Source organism: Felis catus, chromosome A1, assembly GCF_018350175.1.
Source record: "Felis catus isolate Fca126 chromosome A1, F.catus_Fca126_mat1.0, whole genome shotgun sequence".
NCBI classification, from domain to species: Eukaryota; Metazoa; Chordata; class Mammalia; order Carnivora; family Felidae; genus Felis; species Felis catus.
The window spans coordinates 214,148,590-214,168,864 of NC_058368.1; the positions used below are offsets into that span (position 1 = coordinate 214,148,590).

The 20,275-nt window shown below is 38.6% G+C and overlaps 1 protein-coding gene across 10 annotated transcripts in view; it reads right to left on the minus strand.

Moving 5' to 3' along the window:
- The window catches only part of CDH6 (cadherin 6), a 127,364-nt gene that overhangs the window by 68,108 nt on the left and 38,981 nt on the right, over window positions 1–20,275 (minus strand). For 2 of the 10 annotated variants that reach the window (XM_045038430.1, XM_019812360.3), the window contains exons 1-2: window positions 9,952–10,263; window positions 8,750–8,865 (exon numbers count right to left, since the gene is read on the minus strand). The exons of 3 other annotated variants lie outside the window; for them this stretch is intronic. The gene's annotated coding sequence lies outside the window, so the exon portion shown is untranslated. Of the gene's footprint in view, window positions 1–8,749; window positions 8,866–8,924; window positions 9,440–9,951; window positions 10,264–20,275 lie in introns of those variants that run through there. 5 more of the 10 variants (XM_023239304.2, XM_045038455.1, XM_045038434.1 and 2 more) reach the window with 4 other exon arrangements.

Consider the following 20,275-nt stretch of genomic DNA (forward strand, 5'->3'; position numbering starts at 1 on the left):
AATTTGATGATGTTGAATTTTTAGTTCTCATTTTAATATGCCACCAACTTTTTTACTTTATTTTTTTTTTAGAATCCTGATTTTTCTCATGTATGAATGTAAACCATGATTGGCTATGTTAGTAAAGATTGATATTGGTAAACATTTGATAATTTACTAGAAAAGCAAAATGAAATCAATGTTTCTTGGATATACCCTATCTCAGTAGCTTTATGAAAAATGGGAAGAAAAAGTACCCAAATTAACTTAGAAATCTTCTGGAGAAAGAAAATGCACATATCCCATTAATGATCTCTACCATAATTAAGAAGCCTATTCTCTTACATAGTGTAACCCACACAGTCCTATTGTAGTTTACTCCACTAGTGTTGAAACTGATCACCAAATTTCTCAAATCCTGTAAGAAGCCACAACCTGTGCTGGTCTGGGAAGCGACAGTGACTTAGGAGCAGGTCTCCTTTGGGTGTCCTACTTGAGGTTCCACTAATGGGCATGGCCAGGCCCATCAAGACAGTTAAATTAAGCCTCAACGGGATTGTTATAAAAATTACATATGATACAGTATGTAGAACACTCACCATGTTGCCGTGTAAACAGGCACTGAATATGAGTAGTATCCTTTTTGGTAAGCTCATTCATTGCTTACAAAGGACTGATGTTATGCAGTGCAAGAATAGTACATATGAACAATCTGCAGTCTTAGGGCCACTTAATATTAGTAAAAAACATGAAGTCAAAATATCATAAAAGGCAGCCTACTTAAAAAACAAAACAAAAAGTGTTTTCTTCTATATATTATTTTTCTTTAAAAATTTTTAAAAATATTTATTTATTTTTGAGAGAGACAGACAGAGCATGAGCAGGGGAGGGGAAGAGAGAGAGAGAGGGAGATACAGAATCCAGGTGGGCTGCAGGCTATGAGCTGTCAGCACAGAGCCCGATGCGGGGCTCAAACCCAGGAACCACAAGATCATGACTTGAATTGAAGTCCGATGCTCAACTGACTGAGCCACCCAGACAACCCTCTTTAAAATTTTTTTTTAATGTTTATTTTTGAGAGAGAGAGAGAGAGAGAGAGAGAGAGAGAGAGAAATGGGCAGAGAGGGAGACACAGAATCTGAAGCAGGCTCCAGGCTCTGAGCTGTCAGCACAGAGCCCAGTGCAGGGCTCAAAACCATGAACAGCAACATCATGACCTAAGCCAAAGTCGGATGCTTAACCGACTGAGCCACCCAGGCGCCCTCTGACATCCCTCTTTTAAAGATGAAAACTTTATATCTAGAAAAAAGCATGTTTGATACTTAAGCATGCCACTGACTTGCTCTGTAATTTCAGCTGGCAGGGGAAATAGAATTTCCTAATGAATTTTTCCTAATAAAATAAGAACCTGAAGTGCCAGCATGTTTGCACACCTACCAATTATGAAGTGAGTTTGCCAGGATATTAAAACTAAGCCAAAATATAATTTAGTCCTATAAACTACTGTCAAACTCAGCTATAGTTACATTTGAAGGATCAGGAATTATTTGATTAGCAATTGATTAATGGGCTTTAATGTGACTGATTATTTTTTCCAAAACACAGAATTTCTTTGTAAAATGAGTATTTTTTCCTATGAAGAAAATATTATATGTATCTAATATATATGTATAGATATATATTTAAACATTGTAAAGACATCTTTGAGAGTCAAATGTTTCTGACGTCCTAACCTTAGAAGATGTTGCAACTCTGTCACTGATACTTCAGATGACTGTAAATAAAAATCAGGTATCCGTGGTTATAAATACTCTGTTTCACATTTTCTTTAGCAACAGCAAAAAATTTCAATTAATTGAATCTCAGCCAACTACAAATAATGCCAGAAGTGCAATACTTGGTGTACCAGGTCATGGGCAACCATTAATTAAGATGCAAAGGATCAGCACTAAAGGCCCCCAATACCGGATTTTTGTCCCAGAATTTTTTTTTGATGGGTATGGACTGAAATATCTATAAAATGCACTTTCAGCTATATGGGAAAAGAGAGAATTGGGTACAATCTTTATTTTGCTTGCTCTGGAATTTTTGATAAAGTTCTGAAGTGTCATTTTTGAAAATGAAGATGAAAATAATCTTACTTAAGGATTTTTATTTATAGACTAGAAAAGCCCTTTAAATTCCATGTTATATTTATTTGTTTAAATCTTTATTTTGAGAGAGAGAGAGAGAGAGAGCAAGAGCACACTCTGCATGTAAGCACCAGCAGGAGGAGGGGCAGAGAGCGAGGAGAGAGAGAATCCCAAGCAGTCTCCGTGCTGTCAGCACAGAGCCCTATACGGGGCTCAGTCTCACCAACCATGAGATCATGACCCGAGCCAAAATCAAGAGTCAGGCACTTAACTGACTGAGCCACCTAGGCGTCCCCATGTTATCTTTATTTTAAAGGAACACCGATTCAATCATTTCCCATTGGAGAGATGGAGGGGAAGATGAAGATCTTTTTAAAAATGGTTAAAGCCACCAAATGTGAAATTTGTAACCTATGATATACTGATTTAGAAATTTTTCCCCCAAATAACCCCCAAAAGGCCAATAGAAATTATTTTCAAGAGACAATCCACAATCTTTCATAGTATCTAAATTTTGAAGGGCCGTATAATTGTGTGCATGCCCATGTGTGCGTGCCTGTGGTGTGTGTGTGTGTGTGTGTGTGTGTGTGTGTGTGTGTGTGTGTGTTGCTTTCCAGAATGTAGATATTTCTTCATGTTGCTTTATGGTAGTTGAGTTCAAACAAGAAGAATTCTCAGAAAAAGATCAGTACAACTTGTTAGCCTCCAATTTATCATCCACCTATCCAAGATTTAATGGTTGTGTTAACCCGGAGTCTCAAGAATAATTATAGTCTAAACCAAGTCCTTAAAGTAAGGAGATGAAAAGAACTGTATAAAGCGAAGGCTGTCATGAAATAGAAATTGCACAAGCAAGGGAACTTTCATCGTGTTGAGTAAGTACTTACTATGGGATTCTTTTTTAAATTAAGGTGCCAGGTAAGTTGGATGAAAATAAAATATGTATGATTAGCAGGGAATACCTTGGCCCAGAGTAGTTGGATAGGAGTGGAAAAAGGACAGAAAGGTGGCTTTTTCCCCCCAAGTCATTACCAGCTTAGTTCACAGAAAAGTTATTTCAAATACTTTCTTTGAAAGACTGCTTTGAGGTCTGCTTTTAATTTGAACAGTTAAATATCATATTCATGCCAATGAATCTTTTTCCTCGTTTTAATATCATTAAGAAGAAAGCCTCCCAGGCCAGAGTGAATAGTGTAATTGCTTAAAAGAAGAAATATATAACATGCATATTTAATTCAAACCTTTAAAACAATTTCCTTATGTTGACTTGGCACCTTTGTTTATGTAAGACAGCCTTTTAGTTTTTTAAAAAACTAAACTACATCGTACCATATGGAAAAATCTCTAGAATAAGATTTTAGCAAAATACTCTTTCACAGCTCTTTCTCCGATTGTATCTGTCTTCCCTGGTTATATCTGTTTAGGCTGCAGGTCAGTTTTATAGGATCTTTAAATTTTCTAATACAATTAGAGTAAGCTACGCTGTATAAATCTGAAAACCTCCTAAGAACAAGATAGGAGGTGTCATGAAACTTAGGTCATAAATTCTACAAACAAGTGCTTTGAAATTTTCCATGTCTTGAAATGCTCCCACCAACTGAAGAATATTTGTTTTTGTGAAAACTTTCTAAAAAATAGAATGAATCGCCACTTTTCATAGCTCAACAGATTGCTGTCTGCATGCACGACATTTCCTACTGCTTATAACTAAAGAGAAATGACTTTGGCACTTTATCTGTTTGATGAAAGACTGTTATTGCTATTGCCCTGTGAGACACCAAGCCACCTGCCACAGCATCCCTGGCTGTCTGAGGCAATCCTCTCCAGTTGGTGTGGGAATAGCAAACCAATATGTCACCGGATAGAAGTAGCCACAGCATTCCAGCTAAGAGATGGGGCTTTGGAATCAGCCAGGTATAAGTTGAAATTTTTATTTACTTATATGACTTTGGACCTGTTAGGTAGCCTTTTAACGTTTTAGCCTTTTCACTTTTAAACTGAGGATGATCATATTTAGGTCCTGGGGTATTAATGTGGAGATTGAATGACAGGGTGTACAGAGGGAGTAGATACATGATAGCTATTACTAGGTCATATTTTGGTGAAGGTCTGAGGCAGTGAAAGCTTTGGAGATGTTTTTCTTTTCCATTATAACTTTCAGATATGGTGGCTCACTGCCCCTCGAACTTTTCTGCGGAAATGTACTGAATAAAGATCCCTCAGAGGTATGAGAGCAGGACCCAATGGATGAAATTTATTAAAGCCTTAAATTTTAAACATTTCAGCATATTTTGTATTCTACTCAATAATAGATCTAAATTGTTTTATTACTCATTTTTGCCCCTCAAATCTTGTAAATCTGATGCTCTGGTGTTACCTTCACACTGTGGCTTTGCCTGGCCTCTGGTACCTGTGGGGCATAAGAATGGCCAGCTTGGGGTCCACTGCAGAAAAACCAGACAATTCAGATTTCCATTAACTCTGCTTCCTACTGCCCTTGTGCTGATGGTAGGCAGAGCTTTCTTTCTTTGACCACTCCATCTCATTCCAAAATGAAACATAGTCAGGGTAGGTGTTCTCTTATGGATTATCCTTGCCATTTTAATTAAAAATGTTGGCTGATTTGGCTGAGAAATAGGGTGCAATGGGGAAGGGGAAGGGGATTGAGAGAAAAAATATTTATTTCTTAGTGAAAAAAATTAAGTAAAATATATTAAATGGTAAAACATATGCCACTTTATGTTGGCCCTTCCCCATCCCTATGTTGGTGTCCTTTAAGAAAATGTTAAGATAGCTTTAGAATCAGGAGGGTTGCTTAAAGATTACGGTATATGCTCAGTAGGGGTTGAATTTCATTCTATAAATCTTGGGAAAACTTGCGGGTAATTTTGCAGATTCAGTGGGGAGGAAGATAATAACATGCTTTGGGTGACTTGCTATGTAGACAACTGGGTCTCAGCTGAGGCTAAATAACATTTCTTGTAAGTAAAAATTCAAGATAATAATAAATCAATACAATAAATAAACAAATAAATAACAATAATGTTGCATAAATAAATAATTTCATGATATAAATAATAAAATAGTTGTTTGTATTAGTTCTCAGCCTTCTGTCACTCTGATAGGTTAAACAACTATCTAAGTCTTTTTTCTCTTTTCAAGTCTTTATTTAAATTCCAGTTAGTTATCATACAGTGTAATATTAGTTTCAGGTGTAGAATTTAGTGATTCATCACTTACATACAACACCCAGTACTCATCACAAGTGCCCTCCTTAATGCCCATAACCCGTTTGGCCCACATGTGAGTGAGTCTGTTTCTTGGTTTGCCTTTCCTTTTCCCCCCATGTTCATCTGTTTTGTTTCTTAAATTCCACATGTGAGTGAAATCATATGGTATTTGTCTTTACTCTGACCACTTAGCGTTATATTCTCTAGCTCCATCCATGTTGTTGCAAATGGCAAGATTTCATTCTTTTTTTATGGCTGAGTAATATTCCTGTGTGGTGTGTGTGTGTGTGTGTGTGTGTGTGTGTGTGTGTATCACATCTTCTTTATCCATTCATCTGTCAATGGACATTTGGGCTCATTCCGTAAATTGGCTGTTGTCAACAAAACTAAAAGGCCACCTATAGAGTGGGAGAGGATATTTGCACATGACATATCTGACAAAGGGTTAGTATCCAAAATATATAAAGAACTTATAAAACTGAACATCCAAAGAACAAATAATCCAGTTAAAAAATGGGCAGAAAACATGAAAAGACATTTTTACAAAGAAGACATACAGATGGCCAACAGATATATTAAAAGATGCTCAACGTCACTGGGCATCAGGGAAGTACAAGTCAAAAGTACAATGAGATATCACCTCATACCTGTCAAAATGTCTAAAATTGACAACACAAGAAAAAACAGGTGTTGGTGAGGATATGGAGAAAGGGGAACCCTCTTGCACTGTTGATGGGAATGCAAACTGGTGCAGCCACTCTGGAAAATAGTATGGAGGTTCCTCAAAGGTTAAAAATAGAACTACCCTACTATCCAGCAATTGCACTACTAGGTATTTACCCAAAGGATACAAAAATATTAATTCAAAGGGATATATATGCCCCAATGTTGAAAACAATTATCCAACTTAAAAATAAAACCCCATAGAGTCTGTCCTCTGTTCACCATCAGCCTTTTCAACCCTTTGTGCTGGGAAACACAGGTTGAAGAAATTATAGAGATAATTGTGGTACTTGTTAACATTTCATCCTGGTCAAAGGCCCATAAGGTAGATAGAGGGAAGAAGAGAGAGAGGGAAAAAGAGGAAGATTAAGAGCAAACTCTGCGATGGTCCCCTAATAATTGGGGAAAGGATGGAAATCAAATCTAAACTTATCTCTCACTGTTTGTTTACATTTTATGCAATGAAAGTAATATATACTTGTTGGGGCCCATGACATATTTGGCATTTATTACTTCATAGATGGGCTATTTATTGTCTCAATTCTGTGTCATACACGTGTGATGATCAAAACAAACTTGTCTTACTGTAAATCTTCCCTTCTCAACTGGGGCTTGCTTCCTGCTAGAAGTATGTGGTGGAGAAAGGGACAGGGTTTTGCTGTTCCCAGTCTCCCAGTCCTGAGGCCCCAATTCATTAGCTTCAGTGCCTGCCTCCTGTCAACATTGAAGTTGTTAGCAGGGAGGAAGGGTAAGGTAATGGGACAGTACTTTATGCTTTCTAGGCCTGTCAAATTGTTCAAGCTGATGTTTCCGTGTGGCTCAAGTATATTATTAAAATGGACTTTCCTATCTTGGGGCACTTTGATGGGCTTTTAAGAGGTTTCTTACTTCTGGCCCCTCTTCTACAGCCCCCTTGCTCCAGCTTATATGGTCTACTCAGGATGGCCTAAGAGGACTATTCACGGCATCTGGACACTTATATTCTTCATGCTGAGGTCACCTTGCTCCCCCAGGAGGCTCTATTGTATAGAGCCTGATGACCACCCCTCCTCCACTGGTTCTTTTCCCTTTGGCCCACGTGTGTTCCCAGGAAACACTCACATACATATATCCCTACACACTCCTTGGAATGCCCCAGGTCTCTTGCCCAAATAGTGAGGTAGTCCCTCTCTCAGACCCCAGTTGACAGCCTGCTCTCCCTGTGTCCAGCGTGAGCCAGGAACTGGCCCCCTTTGTGTCGCCCAGCTGCAGGGGCACCTCTCACAACAATCTGGGTGGTCCCGTGGATGTCTCTCTTAATACTGAAGTCTCTCTTGATTAGGTTTAGGATGGGAAGGTGGCAGACCCTCCTACAAAGGAGGGTGGCGATTCGGTTATGACAGAACCTGCCAGTAATCTCCCCTTGAAATCCTCACTCTGATCCCCTTTTATTTTCTCCACCTGGTGAGACTGGCCTTCGTGCCATTTATGAATTCAGCACCTGATGGGAGTTGAACCCACATCCTTGTTGCCCACGTTATCTTGGTAACTGAGTTTTAACTGGGTTAAGGAGAGTCTTCTTCCTTACTATACACAAATCTGGCTTAATTCAATTAGATAAAATAAGCAAACTCCCTATGATAACTAAATTTAAAAATATAGAAACATGTCATCAAAATTAAGCCACTGCAACACATTTAACTTCTCTGGCAGGTAATTGGGCACTTAGAGTTTGATTTGACCATAAAAACAAGTCTGCACAAAATCAGTCTGAAACTGTCATAAAAAGAAATGAACTTTAAGACTGTATCAAATTCACATCGTGAGCTTTTTCCTCGAAAAGCGATATTTATAGGCTTGGTGCCAACCCTGTAAATGCAATCTGAAGCAAACATTTCCTTTGCACATTTTCATGGGATGCCTTTGATTATGTTGAACAGAGAGTGGATAAGATACTGGTTTGTTTTAAAGTTGTATAGCAGAGTTCCAGGTTTGAGCATGAGCTGTAGTTACCTCTGGGATTGCAACTGGTCTAGATGTGCCTGGCAGACTCTTGGGGTCAGTCTGCCCAGAGTCTGTGAGCATGAGGCACCATGATGCCTCCCGGGAGAGAAATTGTCCTCAGGGAGGGAAGTGTCAAGTAGACAAGCTGGAACCTGTAATGAAGCCTCAGCCATCACATGGGAAGGACAATTCTGAGCACAGCATGATGCTGCCATTTGGATTTGTCCCCTTAGGGACTCAGGTCTGGATCTTACGGAGGAGGGGGCTGCAAAGAAACTGAAAGAGCTATTTTCACTAAAATCTTCTGAGACACTGAAGATTCAGATGACCTGAATATTCCCAAACCCCAGTTGATCCCTGTGCCTTCCTGACTAGAAAAAGCAGCACCTCCTCTGTCTGTTAGACTGATATAATCTTGCTTAAAGACAGCCTAGTAACCCCAAATCTGGATAGTTACCCTGCAAGGGGATGACAGCTCTCCTCATGTCCCCACCTTACCAGGCATCACTGCCTCTAGACCTGTATCCAGCAGTGGACCTCATTGGGCCTCCATGGGGCCAATTACAAAACCAGATCCAAGAGAAGAAGTCTCTCACAGAAAAGAACTGTAAGATTTTGAGGAATATGTGCTTGGATGGATTCTAAGGGTGTTATAGCAGGTAAGGAGGAACACAAGTTTAGATTGAGCATGTGTGCACTTACCAGGTATTCTTGGTTCTGTGTGTTTGGTTGGTTAACTCAAAAGTGGCTTCAGCCATTGCCAGTGTTGAAAGAAGTTCAGAGGCCAGAGATTCATTGGTATAATATAATAGAAGGAACTGAAAGATTTAGGGAGATAGGACGTTGAAGTGGATATATTTTGTTACTATTCACCCACCTTAACTAGACAGCCTTCAAGCTACCTCTACGTGTCCCAGAGAATACTCCTTTCCTTCATATACTGAGAAAATATACCAGCATTCTTGCAAGGGGCCATGGGGTTGTTCTCTGTAGGCTGGTGATGAATGTGGTGATGCCACTATTGAAAAGGACTTCTTAGTTGCCATGGTGATTGTATGCTGCCAGGATGGTAGAGGCAATGTGCAGTATATGACTTCAAGAGACAAGGTGGGCATGGCATCATAATACACACTTCAGCCAGAGTGGTGACCTGTGGAAATCTTTGGTGGCAGCTACTGGATCGTAGAGATCTTAGGACTAAAATAGTCTGCTAAGGTCTTCCTTGATCTGTAGAGCCGATAGACTCCAGATTTGGCAAGCAGACTCACCCCATATAGAGACCAAGCCTTTAACAAAATTCTAAGACTTGAGGCAATTCCTAGACCTAGTAACTGTGAATGAAGAAGAGGCTTGAAATCTTTGAGATCAGACTTTTTATAGAACCCAGCCTTCCCTAAGGGTCTTGTAACTATTTACCAGAGTTACTGTGTACAAGGAAAGAGAGAGATCCCAAAGTCTTCACACTGTTAGCGGTGGCCTCTCTCTGAAATTCCACTGGGATGGTATTGCTTTTGGCTTACTCTATTAGACAGAGGGATCTCCTTTGACTTCCACTTGACTCCTTCTATTACAATGCTCCCATTCCAGGAATCAGGGAGCTAATGTAGAGATTTAGTTCTTGAGTTTATCTGTTCCAACTACTGTTCCAACTATATACTCAGTAACTGAATTGTAGTGGGCATGTGGACACTGGCTTTGAGATGAAGTTAATCCTGGGGCCCAGATGCCACTGTGGTATACTGGTCACAATGGGGGTTTAATGGAAGTCAAGAGGAAAGTGGAATGTATTTTATACTTGATTATGGTGAACAGAGAGTGGATAAAATATTGGTTTGTTTTAAAGTGATATAGCAGAGCTCCAGGTTTGAGCACGAGCATGGTATAAAATCCAAAACAGTTCTTACCACTCTGTAAGGAGGACTTGGAAACAACTTGGCTGCAGGTCAATTCTATCAGATCTCTTCCCTCCTGGAGTAGGCACTTACACTGGGTATAGATTTGCTTCCCCTGCATGCCATGATTCTGCTGCTACTGCCATCCATGGACTTAACATTGCCACATTTGCTGTCATCATAATAAGCCACCCAATATTGCTCTGAATAAGAAACTTCTTTTATAGGAAAAAAAAGTCAAGCAATGGGTGAATGCCCATGGGATTTTCTGATGTTACCATTTACCCAATTATCCTGAATCAGCTGGCCTTAAAGAAGAGTGAGTTGGCCAACTGAAAACTCAGTTACAGATGCAATTGGGAGACATCATTGTGAGACCGCATCACTGTCCTCCATTATGCTCTAATCTAGTGAATAGCATATGGTGCCGTTTCTCCATAAATAGAATTCCTGGAGTAGAATGGCAGCTCTCATTATTACATCTAAATTTCACTTATAAATATTTTATTTCTCAATCTCACAGACTTGGGCTTTGCTGGTTTAAAGATCTCGTGATGCAAAAAAGAAAATCGCCTCCACTAAGGGACATAACAATAGGTCCATTTAATTGAATGTTGGGACTGCCACCTGGTTATTGGGCTTTGCATGCCACTGGGCCAACAGGGAAATAAGATGTCACTGTGTTGTGGGATTCTGTCTGATTATTTGGGCGGGGGGGGGGGGGAGTTGGTACTCTATAATAGGGGGTAAGAGGATCCCAGGTATTTTCTTAAGTGACAGTCTTGCCATGGAAGGTGGTAAAAGGAGAGTGGAACAGCCCTATAGCAGAGACTGTGATATCACCAAAACACACTTCCTTTTCCCTCCTAGGTACAGGGCTATATTGTAGTTTCCAGCCTGCCTTGCATCTAGTAGTGAGCATGTGACTGGGATATTTCAGAGGATTGTGAAGAAAGCATTATATACTACTTGCAGCCCTAGCCTGTGAAAACCTCTTGTGCAATCTTCTGTGTCCTCTTTCCTTTGAGGCTGAATGTTGAGAATTCCAGGGCTTTATAGCAGGGCAGAGCTATAAGATAGAAGGAGCCAGGCTATCAGAAGACATCATCGTCAGTCCAAGGACACTCTCTTTGGGCTTTATTTCAAAAAGGAATAAATGTCTTTTGGGTAAAACCACTGACAATTTCAGATTTACCTGTTACAGCAGCTGGCATTACCTCAACTAATTATAAACCCCTTTAAAGCATGATTGTCCCACGAGTCAATGGCACACTTAAAAAGAAAGTCTGACCACAGGACTTTATGCCTCTATTCTATTCAATAAGAATGCTCTCTGGATGAGGAGATCCAAACAGCAAGAGACCACAAAGAAATCTAAACACAAAGGTTGGAAAAGTTTGAGCCAGAGAGGATCTCTCACCCTAGGAAACTGCAGTTGGGGGACCCTTGTTGGATGCCTGAAACACTCACACTTGTTTCTTTCTCATGGGAGAGCTTTATCTCAAATGTCTGCCACACAGCCAGTGTTGATGGTCAAGGGACACCGTGGCCAGTAAGATAAGAGACACTTGCTTTGTCCATCTCTTTCATCTCTGCACTTGATGATGAGGATTGAGAACCAGAAGACTGGTGGTAATGAGGAGGAGGGAAATAGGTTGTCTCCCCTCCATGTTCTGGGCACTGCAGCCTAAATGTGATGAAGGCAGCGAGAGAGGTTGAGCTCAGACCTGACATTGGAACATTCAACTGGACGGAACTAGCCTGGCCTATGAAACAGCAAGGCAACCAGAAAGTTATGGAATTTGCCCAAGATAAATAGGGTGGGGAAAAGAGATTCAACAGAGCATGTGAGAATGTAGCAACTGGAGGAATGGAAAACCATTTCATACTGTTCGACTCTGTTAAACAGAGGTTAGAGTGACACTATCGTCGCAGGCTCTCTATGTTTCCCTCTATGTTCTCCAGATGGAGAATGATGAGAACGAATCCTAGCATTATGACTTATAATTGTGGGAGAAACAGTTTCATATTAGTAAACAAAAATTGCTGTGTTTTCTTCTTGGCAATTGGTGGGCTGTCTGAGAAGATGGAGGTTTTCATGAGGGAGGAATTCTTGCTGGAGTTTCGTGGGATATAAGGTGGAGGTCTCATTTATTTAGCATTGTATTTTCTGCTCTAAAAGTGACCTAAATGATCTGGCTGTGCCCTACCGCACTTTGTCTCTAAGTGAAGGTCAAGATGCCTCAGGCACTGATGTTGGTGAAAATATTCCCTCACTTGCCCTCCATGAGCCAATGTTTGTGGTCTGGCACACTGTGTTTGCTTCTCCCTCTTTCCCCAGCTGGAAGGAAGAATACACAAAGCTAGCATTTCCTACAGGAAATTTCCTCCAAGTGTGTTCCACAGGAATCTAGTTCCATGGGATGTTTAGTGATGCTACAGAGGAAAAAAAAATTCTCTATGATCAAATCACTTGGGTAAATCTGGATTAAACAAAGAAGAGTTTTTTTTCTTTCTTTCTTTTTAACAGAACTTTTCTTAAACTCTATGATGCTAAAGTACGTGCTGGAGCTCAGGACAGAAATACCAAGAGCACAATTTCCCAGACTTCTACATCTGCCCCCCCCCCCTTTTTTTTCTACCCCAGAGGACTGAGTGTTCATCAGCCCATACTTTGAGACCTGCTGCTCCAATTCAGTTCCCCTTTTGCAGAAAAAAATCACAAGTAATGAATTGATGTGAATAAAAAGAGAAAGTGAAATTCTATTCATTTATCTAAAAGACCATTTGAAGAATTGTCTGTGTGAAAATCATGCGCTTTTTTTTCCCCTGGACTAGAGAGAGGGCAGACCGTCCCTTGATAAAGTGAATTTCCAGTGAAACAGGAATGCATGTTTCATCCCAACGCCAAAGAACTATAGATTCCTCTGTGACTCTTCTAATATGTATCTTTTATGCAAGTGAGTTTTAAAATGAATACTATGCATTTGCCCTGTCAGATTTTTCACTTTTCATCACAGGCGCCACCTTTAAACTGCCCATGTGGATAAGAGAAGCAGCACCTGCAAGTCCCACATTTTGTTACAATCAGAGCAGACCCTAAGTTCACCTTGCTTCCAAAGGCGAGTTTATTGACCATTTACTTATAAATATTTGTTTCCATATACTTCTAGGAAATGCTTTTTTATACCACTGCACATCTTTATATCAATGATTTCTGATGAGCTAAATTTTATACAAAAATTCTGAATATAAATGGAGAAATAATCTTCTTCCGAAATAGAGATTAGAAATATGGATTTGGGGGGCACCTGGGTGTCTCAGTTGGTTAAGCATCTGACTTCAGCTCAGGTCATGATCTTGCAGTTAGTGAGTTCGAGTCCTGTGTCAGGCTCTGTGCTGACAGCTCAGAGCCTGGAGCCTGCTTTGGATTCTGTGTCTCCTTCTCTCTGTGCCCCTCCCTCACTCACTCTCTGACTCTCAAAAATGAATTTAGAAAAAATTAAAAAAAAGAAATATGGATTTGGTAGTCACCTAAAGTATGGGAGCAATAAGTAAGTCAATTCTCATTATTCAAAGAAATAAATCTAAACTTGCAGTCAAGAAATCTAGTTTCTATTTCTTCTGTGTTTCTAATAAGTTCTGTGGCCATTGGCAAGTTTCTTCATTTTTCTAGGCCTCAGTTTCTTCAACTGTAAAACAGAGGGCTGGAGATGATATCCTCTAGGGATCTTTGAAGCTATAAAATTCTGATTCTATTTGTTTTCCCCAAATTTCCACATTTAGCAGATTTCATTAGGTATCTGTCATTGTGATGCCCCAAAGAGGAACAGTTATGGTTTCTAGAACCACACATCTATGGAATGTTGAAATAGATGACCTAACTGGAAATATCATACCCCATTATTTTATAAAGGATAGAACCAGCATGGATCTTCTAACCATCAGTCAAAATTGCATTTGGGCATTTGGCTACTTAAGTGTGTCAATTTTTTTCCTAAGTGTAGATAGAGAAATAAATTTATGACTCGGAATTCAAATCTTTTTTTTTTTTTTTTTGAGAGAGAGAGCATGAGCAGGGAGGGGCAGAGAGAGAGGCAGAGAGAGAGAGAGAGAGAGAAAGAGAGAGAGAGAGAGAGAGAGAGAGAGAGAATCCCAAGCAGGCTGCACACTCAGCATTGAACCCAATGTAGGGCTTGATCCCACAACCCTGGGAGCATGACCTGAACCCAAATCAAGGGTCAGATGCTCAACCGACTGAGCCACCCAGGCGCCCCAGACTAACTTTTAACTTTTTAGGGAAAAACTGATATAGTCATAGTACAGAGAACAGGCAAAGATTTCTAGAGCTGTGATGACCCATATAGTAGTCACTTGTTACTTGTTTCCATCGAGCACCTGAGATGTCGCTAGTCTGAATTGAGATGTGGATAAAATACATGCCAGATTTTGAAGACTTGGCAGGGAAAAGAAAAAGGTAAAATACATCGCTAGTAATTTAAAAAATATTGATTGAATTCTGAAATGATAATACTTTGGATCTATTGGGTTAAATAAAATATATTATTAAAATTAATCTTACTGTTTCTTTTTACTTTTTAAAATATGGCTATTAGAAAATGTAAAATTACATACGTGGCTTTTATTATATTTCTAGTGGACAGTGCTGTTCTAAGGGATTCTATCATGCTGATGAAAGTAAAGACACTTTACATACCAACGCTGAATTCTACTTTATCCCTATAGAAACATGAACCAATATAAGTAGCTCCAAACTTTGAAGTAGGCTCTGTTTCAAATTCTTATGTCACTTTTCTCTCAATTAGAATGATTTTTTTTTTACATTGAAACAGTATTATGAAAGATTGGATAGTTTCCTAGCTCCTTGTATAGTTTATTTTACCTTTAGTGCAGCTAAGATCTTACATATTAGCAATCAAAATATTAGGATGGTAATTAAATAAATGAATAAAACAAGAAATCTTTTTGTTTGCTTTGGTTATTTATGCTTGAGTCAGTTCTGTTCAACCAAAAGAGAAATATAAGATGATAGAAAACTTCAGTGAGGTCCTTCAGAGGACTGTGAGGCACTTTCAAAGATTTAAATCTTATGTCTGTCATTACTTCAGAAGTCACTGTTTCACTGTCTTTAAGACATATGTAATTCTTTCTTTCTTTCTTTCTTTCTTTCTGCTTTTTTATGATTATTTATTTTTGAGAGAGAAAGAGAGAGACAGAGTGCTAGCAGGGGAGTGGCAGAGAGAGAGAGGGAGACAAAGAATCTGAAGCAGGCTCCAGGCTCTGAGCTGTCTGCACAGAGCCCCACACGGGTGGTGACCAGGAGCTCGAACCTACGGACAGCCAAATAAAGACCTAAGCCAGAGTAGGATGCTTAACCGACTGAGCCACCCAGGAGCCCCAAGACGTATAATTCTTTCACTTCGTTGTTACTTATTGCCAAGAAACAATTACAGGAATTGTTTTGATATGCGACGGTAAAAACAAAAGAGAAGTAGAAGCAGAATTTAGAAAGAGTTCTTTCTACTTTCAGAAGGACAACTGAACCGAGATAGCTTGCTCTGAATTTGGGTGCAAGCCAAACCGTGTTGGGGTTGGAGAGTATGGGAACAGAGAGGGATTGAAGGCCACTCCTCTGTATGGCCTTTCTTTAAAATAGTACTTTGCAAGGAGTTCATTTCAGTTCTCAGCCTGCAAGCACAGTGTTCTACAATAGCAAGATAATTTTCCCTTTTGATTGTTTCTTTTTGAATTATTAATCCACAGTAGAATTTGACTATCTTAAAGCCAGCGACTACTACCTGACAGCTACATCCTAGACTGAAAAATCTCTAAACTTAAAGTTTAAGATAATTTGAAAAATCTCCAATGGCCAATGACTCAATCAATTATGCCTATGTAATGAAGCCTCCATTAAAAAATCAATTTATTACTTATTTAAAAAATCAAATACAGGAATATTTGAGTAAATATTTAGGTGGTCCTAATTTCAGAGTATCTCTTTTTTCCCCCTTCAAGTGTTCAGGGAGAGGAAGAACCTCGAGAAAAGGAAAGAATTAGCACCTTCTCTGTACCAGGCATTGCGAGAGGAAATGGAAAAATCTTTGGAATTTTTAACTCTTGCAACCATCCTGTGGGGTAGACATGACCATCTGCATTGACTGATGAGGAAACTAAGACTCGGGGGTTTCCAAGAAGTTGCATAAGCTGCTCATGTTTGCACAGCGAGCAGTACGAGGGTCAGAAATGGACTTGGTATCTTGTGACTTAAGCGCCCATTTAATCTTGTGGCTTCCTCTGCTTTGTCTCCCAGAGAAAATGTGAGAGGAAGAACATTGCATGGAAGAGAAGGATGCAGGTGTGGAACATATTTCACATGCAAAGAAATACTGGGGAAAAAACGGTCGAATCCATTCTCTTACCTCTGTCTCTGGAATGAGAAGTCAATTTTTAATTATATGGGTAAGGTTGACCCGGACCAACGTATCAAAAATGCCGAGTTCAGGGTTGGAGATTAAATATAAAAAAGAGGTTCAATTTATTACTGTTTGGAAGAAATAAACATCCACATGTAAGAAAGAGACTGGGATCTCTCTGCCTCCAGCCTGCCCTTGACCCTGAGGTGAACAGTTTGAAGTATGATCTCTCGGGACAATAAATGAATAGTGAGTGGAGAACATGATTCAATGTTAATGCCATTATGTTCTGGGGTGATGATCAAGTGTGGGAAATCATGTGGCTATCACCATCTGCTGACACCATCCTTTTTGGGGGCACGGATTTGCTCAGGTCAGATAACATTCTTGGGAGCCTACCCAGGGATCTTTTTTGCCTTGTGATAACATAGACCCTAAACCCTGTGCCTGATTCACTCCTTTCCAACATGTTTCTGATTGCTAACCACTTATTAAACGTTATTCGATATGCTTACCTACTTTGTTCAGCTGTCTTAAATCCTCTCTGGAACAAGACAAGATTTAAATAAACAAACTGGGTTCATTTGTTCTTAAACATGCTACCTTGCCAAACAGTCATTTTTCTGCGTGTTTAAAAATATAAGATGGCTAAATGGCAATGTATTCTTAAACATACAAATCTAAGTGGATTTCCTTCTGAAATGAGATAAATTTTGCTCTTTATCATCTTATCAGCATGATTCCACAGTACTCCCCATGCATCTGAAATCACATTGAATAAGGTACTAACTATGATGAAAGACAGTTACGGGAGAGAACGGTGCATTGGGACCCTCTTCTCCATTCAGATATTAGGCACAAATATTGATGTGAAATCCCAGCACAAGAGGCCAGATTTTCAAATTCTGCTTATCAAAACAGGTTTATAGCCAGCACATTCAAGTATAGAGGACAAAATGACACTAGGAGACAGGGGGAGAAGGGAGGGGGGGTTCCTTCCAAGCAGAGCCTTCCTCTTTATCCCCAAAAGGCATACATGAAAAACAACAAGGCTAGCTGAAAAAATTGGGAGAGGATATAATGATGTTTGCGGTAGGACAGAATATGTGGCAATGAGTTCACCACACGGCTGAGCTCGGGAAAGGCTGTGTACCCCTGAATACTAAGTAGATCAGATAGAAATAGGCCTCTTTCCCCCCTGCTTCACATCAGCCTCATTCACATTGCGTTCACATCACTTCTTAATTAGGGGAGTATATTATACTTCAATGGGTCATTATAAACTATAACTGAAATAAAGTTGAGTGATTTGTTTCAGTGAAAGACACCTTGATTGAGGTGGTTATTAGTAAACTATAAAATACAGTGAGGGTAATTGGTGTGAGCACTATCATTATTTAGTGATGTCTCAATTTTTCCCATTAATTTTCCTGTGATTAAAGAAAATTACTTACATTTGGCCAATTGAAAATAGAAAAGAAAAATCACTTGCCAAAGCACAAACTTGCTATTTATATTTGAACCATTAATAAAATTTATACTTCATGATAAATTCTTATGTATTTTTAGACATGTGCTTCTTATGCAAGAGCCTGGCAAATGTTTTCTTTTGTTCAAAACATGAATGGAAAAAAAAATTCTTAGCAATTAAAAGCAAATAAAACTGCAAATATCTATCCTGTAGTACAAACAATAGGCATAAATTAATACAAATAAGGTGAACTAATGTCCCAGAAGGTCCACAGATCCCTTCTTCTGATCCAAAGAATACAAACATTGAAAAACAGGTATTTATATTAAATTTAAATTATATAATTTTCTTAATTTTTTTAGAAGCTCACTATAACTTCTTGCTTGTGTTATAGGATCTTCAGTTCTTGGCATTTTGTTTTGGATTAAAAAAAGAAAATGTATTTGGCAATGAGATTGTCTTTCATTTGTTCCTTGAAAACAAGAAATTATTTGTTTGGTTTTCATTTCTGTAAATAAATTACTCATTTGAGGCTTGTTTCTCCAAAATGAAGGGTTTATGCAATCAGTCATGCATAAAATGTGTTATTTTCCTTCACTTAGTCCAGTAGCTGTTTGCAGAGAAATTGTATGAGCAGTTAGTTTTCACTGTCATTACGGCAAACCAGAGACAGAAGAATAAGGGAGAATAGTCGAAATCAAATAGAGGAAAACTCTAAATGTACCATGATGGCAGATAGCAATAAAACTGTCGACTCTGAAATGAAACCTCAGGACAATATTTCTTTATAAATATATGGGCGCAAAGAAGCAACTCAAATCACAAAATTATTCTTTTGTTGTTGTTGTCTCTGATATAATGTATTGGCTGAAAAAGTGGAAGTTTTCTAACTTTCTAATAGAGCAAGAAAATAATTGTTATGTAACTTCAAAACTATAGAGTATATGTAACTGTAACTATATATAGTTATAAGTATACTATATATACTTATATATATAACTATATATAAGTTATAAGTATAAAGAGAATATGTATGTGTGCAGATCTATACACATATGTGTGATTCTATATGCATTATGTATATGTATGCATATATGTATGTATTATAGATATGTGCATGTATGTGTATAAATTTGGGGTAATTGTCATTATATTAAGAAAGTAGGCCTGGAGCCTAGAAAAGAAGACACGTTTATCTCTCTAAACTCTGACCAAATACACGGCCGGTTTTGTGGGAAGTGTTGTCACAGAAGAAGTGAAACAAAGAAGTAGAAACCAAGGAATGTCATTGTTAAGTGATTTACAGTGGGATCCCCAAGTAGACATGGAAAATAGTGGTGGATTGGAATGTGATTCCCCATTCACTTTCCTTTTCCTTCTACATAACATTCTGAATGGCAGACATTAGGAAAATAGCATCTTAGCTCCTAGTAACTTTCTTTTGTTGTCTTTGTTCTGTGGATACATTCCCATTCTCAACCTGTAATAGTTTTGCTAAATTTAAAGATGTGACTTAATTAGCAGACACATATACATTCAATATACGTGATAAGACTCATAATCCATTACAAAATACAGACACAGCCTTTGAATTTTATCCCAGATATATAGAAATGTACAAAGTCACATATTTCCTTTTCCGGTATTATTTTAGTATAATCTTTGCATATATTTAGACATAATGTGTCATAAGTTTTTGTTACAACATCAGAAAAGGTAAGATATTAATAAAGAATAAAAATATACCCTTAATTACAATTATTATTAGGCTAGAGTCTTATAAATTTCTAGACTTTAAAATCTAATATTCTATCAAAATACTTATTAAGCACACACTGTAAAAGGAATAGCATTACGAAAAAGAAATTTTGAGATATTGACTATCACCATAACTTTCCATTTACTTAAAAGTCATCAGAATTGAAAATTTAATAACCCAATCATTTATTGAGAATTATTTTTGAGTTCCTTTTATGCCCCAGACACGAAGTCCTGCCTTGTGGGGTTTACATTCTGGCGGAGGAGACAGACTATAAACAAATGAATGATAGGTAAGTAATATATTTTGGATCATTGATAAGACCGTTAGAGACAAAATGGACTGGGTAAAAGGATACTGAGTTACGGGGGTGGGGGGTCTATTTCATGTAGGGTCAAGGAGGGTCTCTTTGTGAAGAAACTGGAATCATGATGAGCCACCCATGGGAAAAACTGGTGGAACTTTCTTACAGAGGAAACAGCAAGTGCCATGGCCATAGGAGGAAGCAAACTCCCAACAGTCTTAATAGAGAAAGGCCACTAGGAGGTGAGATGACCAGAAACTGTAATGAGTAACAATAAGTAATAACAAGGAAATAGGATAAGGTTGGTAGTTTTATAACACATTTCTCCTTTCTGAGCTTTTATACTTTATAAGGTAACTTTTCTAGTA